This window comes from Gossypium hirsutum, chromosome D09, assembly GCF_007990345.1.
Source record: "Gossypium hirsutum isolate 1008001.06 chromosome D09, Gossypium_hirsutum_v2.1, whole genome shotgun sequence".
Lineage (NCBI taxonomy): Eukaryota > Viridiplantae > Streptophyta > Magnoliopsida > Malvales > Malvaceae > Gossypium > Gossypium hirsutum.
Window position 1 is genome coordinate 14,158,861 of NC_053445.1, and position 5,923 is coordinate 14,164,783.

The window sequence follows — 5,923 nt, forward strand, 5'->3', positions numbered from 1 at the left end:
GCTGTCAATCTGAGCGAGTGATTCAATTAATCGAGGATATACTCCATTGTTGCATTTTAGAATTTGAAGGTAGCTGGGAATTTTTTCTTCCATTGGTTGATTTCGAGTATTAAAATGGCGTCGTACGAAACCCTGTATAGTCAAAAAGGTAGAACTCCATTATATTGGACTAAATCGAGTGAGAAAAAGCTTTTCTGTAACACCCCAACCCGTAAATAGGGTTATAGAGTATTACCGTATACCCGTAACATAGAAACATAAATTTCAAACATTAATATAAACATAGCATAAATCATTCATTTACATGCATATTGTCCCTAAAACAGGCCGTGTGACTTACACAGATGAGACACAAGCCCGTGCCTCAGGCCGTGTAACATTCGAAATAGGGACACACGGCCATGTCCTAGCCTTTGTTCGTGGCCGTGTATCAAGCCATGTGCTAGGTCGTGTAATAGCCTGACTTGCATGCCTTAAAACCTATAGAGGACACACGACCGTGTCGCCTAGCCGTGTGAAACACAAGGCTAAGTCACATGCCCATGTCTCAGGCTGTCTGGACATGAAATTGGCCAAAATCAAGTCATTTCCATCCCCCAAATAAAACATGTACCTAAAAGCACTTTGTACACATGATCAAGGCCTCATAACATGACTAAAAATCAACATGCAATGACCAATTCACTAGTCTTAAACCATTCAACCAATATGCCATATAAGGCACCTAAAAAAAACAACATACAAACTTACCTAAACATATGCATTACCACATTTAAAACATACACATCTAATTCAATATCATCTTAAAACATACCATAATTGAGACCATAAGTAACTTTAACATAAACATACCATTTTATATTCTAAAAACAATCAACCAATGTGCCCTTCATAGACACCTCAACTATATCCAGCATCAACAAATAAAACATGTCAACATTGATCCATTCCTAGCATATCAACTTAATCCAATCATAAACCAAAACAAACCACAAGTGTTCACTTTCATACCATTCTAATTATACCAAAAAGACACCTATTTACAATCTTGATAAAATACCTAATAACTTAGTTTAATATCTTGTCATATTGTACCAAAACAAACTATATAGCCACATATACATGCCACTACCCTAAGAGACACAAGAACTACTGGCATCAATATATAGTGTGAGTCGAAAGGTCAATCCATCCAAATGTCAACAACGATGATCTACAAAATAATCCATAAGAACAAATAAGCTTATAGAGCTTAGTAAGGAAATAATATATCATTTAACCTAAAAATTTTGAATACAACTCATATATTACTTGATTCAAAGTTACCGAAGTGTAAACAGGGCCACGTATATGCAATTCAGGGGTATCGAAGTACAAGTAGAGGCACGTATGTGCAATTCAGGGGTATCGAAGTACAAACAGGGGCACATATGTGCAATTCATAGAATAATTAACTATAAGCATTTAATTAGATAGCTTTAATGTGGAAATAAAAGTAGAAATTCAATTACATATTGAAATACTATGAACTTACCTTGACGACTAGACGTAGAAATACGATTTAGCTAATCTATGATTTTTGCCTTTCCTCGATTTAGATCCGATTGAGATTTATCTTAATCTAAATAAATAATTATATTCAATTAAGTGTTTCAATCAATCTCAAACATTCAATTCATAATTCACATTTATTCATATTTACCCTTTGTCTCTAAACATTTTAACTTTTCACAATTTAGTCCTTAAGCTTATAAATTGAATTTTTAGCATTTTAATCATCATCTCATGCTAGTTGAATTCACTAGGGACCTATATCAATTCATACAAACCATCATTTCACAATTTCACCATGAACTTTTATCATTTTTACAAATAAGTCCCTCAATGTTATTTTCATCAAAAATCACTTTACAAAACTTGTTTATTTAATAACAGGGAATCATAATCTACCATCAAATATCAAGAATCATGCAAATAAAATTCATGGAAAAGCCCTAAACCTTTAAAAATTTTACAAATTGATCCTCGAGCTAGTTAGGTTAAGCTACAACAATCCCAAAAACATAAAAATCATTAAAAACGAGCTTCAAATCATACCATGCAAGCAATAAGATGTAACCGAATGCTCCAAACCCTACAATGGTTTTGTTCCTCTTCAATTTTGGTGGTAGTGACGTCTTAAGATGATGAATGCTTTTTGTTTTATTTAATTTTTAACCTTTAAAAACATTAAAATCTTCAATTAAACCTTACCATGAATATCCACTAATCACTCTAATGGTCTAATTACCATCTAAGTCCACTCATATTTAAATTTCATAGCTATTTGACACCTTTAACTAATAGAACTCTACTTTTACACCTTTTACGATTTAGTCCTTTTTACGTAATTAAGCATGCAAACATCAAAATTTCTTAAAAAAATTTAATACGACCTTACTAACGTCTCATAAACATTATTATAATAATAAAATAATAATTTACTCATTGAATTTGTGGCCCCAAAACCACTATTCCAATTTCACTGAAAATAGGTTGTTACAACTCTCCCCCTAAAGGAATTTTCGTCCCCAAAAATCTTACCAGAAAAGAAGTTCAGGTAATGTGCTTTCATAGGTTCTTCTAGTTCCCAAGTATCCTCTTCTATTTCGTGACATTTCCAGAGAACTTTCACTAAAGCTATATTTTTATTTCTCAATTCTTTAACCTCTCGAGCTAGAATTTTGATCGATTTTTCACTGTAAGTCATATCTAGCTGAATTTCGACGTCAACAGGTGAAATCACGTGTGAATAATCTGATTGATACCGCCGTAACATCTATACATGAAATACATTATAAATCTTTTCTAACTCTAACGGCAAAGCTAATCTGTAAGCTACTAGCCCAATTCTTTTAATGATCTCGTATGGTCCAATAAACCGCGGACTAAGCTTTCCTTTCCAGCCAAATCACATAACTTTCTTCCAACAGGATACTTTCAAAAACACTTTATTCCTAACCTTAAATTCAATGTCCTTTCTTTTGAATCTACGTAAGATTGTTGTCGATTTGTAGCTGCTTTCAAATTATCTCGTATCACTCTTACTTTTTCTTCAGTTTCCCATATCAGATCAACACCAAACAACTTTTCTCACTGATTTTAGTCTAGTATAACAGAGTTCGACACTTTTGACCATACAAAGCTTTGTACAATGTCATTTTAATGCTCGATTCATAACTGTTGTTGTATGCAAATTCAACCAATGGTAAAAATCTCTCCCAGTTACCTTCGAACTCAAAAACACAACATCGAAGCATATCCTCAAGTATCTGAATTACTAGCTCAGACTAACTATCAGTCTGTGGATGAAATGCTATGCTAAAATGCAGTCGAGTACCTAGAGCTTCATATAATTTACTCCAGAGTCAAGACGTATACCGTGGATCTCTGTCAAAAGTAATAGAAAGTGGCACACCGTGCAATCTAACAATCTCTGCAACACACAAATCTATCAATTTCTCGAGTGAAAAATCCATATACACTGGAATGAAATGCGCGGACTTCATCAAATGATCCACAATGACCCACACAATATCCTTCTTTCTTGGTGATAAAGGCAATCCCGATACGAAATCCATCGTGATATGCTCCTATTTCCACTCTAGAATCGTCACTGGTTGTACTAACCCAGAAGGTACTTGATGCTTGGCTTTAACTTGCTAACAAACTAAACATTTCGATACAAACTTAGAAATCTCTCGTTTCATACATGGCCAATAGTACATCTGTTTCAAATCGTCGTACATTTTATTGCTGTCAAGATGAATTGACAAGCCACTAAAGCCACTACTATGAGCTTCCTGTAAAATTTGCTGAATGAGATCGAAATTTTCGGAACACAAATTCTACCTTTGAAGTAAATACTATTATCTGCACCCACATGAAAATCTAAATCAGGTGTCGCCTCAATCTATTTTCATTTAGCTATCAAAACATCATCACATTTCTGAGCTTCACAAATCTATTGTAGAAACATCATTTTAGCTTTTAATTCAGCTAAAATCAAACCATCACCAATCAAAGTTAATCTTGAGTTCAAAGATCGCAAAGAAAATAGAGATTTCTTACTCAATGATCAACAACAACATTAGTCTTTCTCGGGTGATAGTCAATGACCAAATTGTAATCTTTCAATAGCTTGAGCCATCTACGCTATCTCAAATTCAAATCTTTTTGGGTCATCAAAAACTTCAGGCTTTTATGATCTGTGAAGATATGATACTTTTCTCTGTATAAATGGTGTCACCAAATTTTCAAAGCAAAAACAATAGCTGCAAGCTCTAAATCGTGAGTCGAATAATTCCTTTCATGCGATTTCAACTTTCTAGAAGCATGCACTATTACCTTGCCTTCTTGCATCAAAACACCTTCTAAACCATTCAATGAAGCATCACTATAAATCACAAATTCTTTATCGAACTCTGGCTGAAGCAACATAGGTGCCTCAATTAACAAAGCTTTCAACTAATTAAAACTTTGCTGACATTTCTCTAACAATTCAAATTTAACATCTTTTTGCAACAGCTTCATCAACGGTACAATAATCATTGAGAATCCCTTGACGAATCTTCTGTAATATCCAGCTAAACCCAAAAAACTTTTGACTTCAAATACAATTCTCGGAGGCTTCCAATCTACCACAGCTAAAATTTTGCTCGAATCAACTCTAATGCCACTTGTTGATACCACATGTCCCAAAAATCTGACTTCTCTAAGCCAGAACTCCCATTTGCTGAACTTAGTGAATAGTTGTTTTTTGCGTAAGGTTTGCAAAACAATTCTCAAATGTTGGGCATGCTCTTTCTCATCTTGTCAATAGATCAGAATGTCATCAATGAATACAACAACAAATTTGCCTAAATACGATCTAAATATTCTATTCATCAAATCCATAAATACGGCAAGTGCATTAGTCAAACTAAAATTGCATCACAAGAAACTTATATTGTCCATACCTAGTTCTGAACGCGATTTTCGGCACATTCGAGTCTTTAACCTGTAACTGATAATAACCAGAATGAAGATTGATCTTTGAGAATACCGTCACACCTTTCAAATGGTCAAACAGATCACCGATACGTGGCAATGGATACTTGTTCTTGGCCTTCACCTTGTTGAGTTGTTGATAATCGATACATAATCACATAGATCCATCTTTTTTCTTCACAAATAACATATGAGCACCCCAAGGAGAAAAATTAGGCCGAGCAAAGCCCCTATTTGTCAACACTTGCAACTGTGCTTTGAATTCCTTTAATTCTATAGGTGACATTCTGTACAGAGCTATTGATTCCCGGTACCAATTCAATAGTAAATTCAACCTCTCAAGTCGGCGATAATCCTGGTAATTCCTCTAAAAACACATTTGGGTACTCACATACAATCAGAACCAATTCTAATTTCAATTCTGAAACCCTAGAATCAACTATATAAGTGAGATATGCTTCACAGCCATTTTAACATATTTATGTGTTGTCATAGCTGAGATAATATTAGATGTACCATCTAATCTATCTGACTCAATTTGAATCTATTTACCATCTAATATTTTAGCATAATATGTTTTCTTCTACAATTCACAATAGCATTATACAAAGCCAACAAGTCTATTCCCAGAATCACATCAAACTCATCAAAAGGTAACAACATCAAACTAGCGGGGAAATCATAACCTCTAATTTTAGTGGACATTCTACATAACCGATTAACTAGGACACACTGACCTAGGGGATTTCTAACTTTAACAGTATATTCAATGAATTCAACAAGTATTTTCTTTTTGTTTACTAATGTAATACATATATACGAATGAGTTTCTCCAGGATCAATCAATGCATATACATTAATATTAAAGAGAGAAAATGTACCCGTAATAACATCT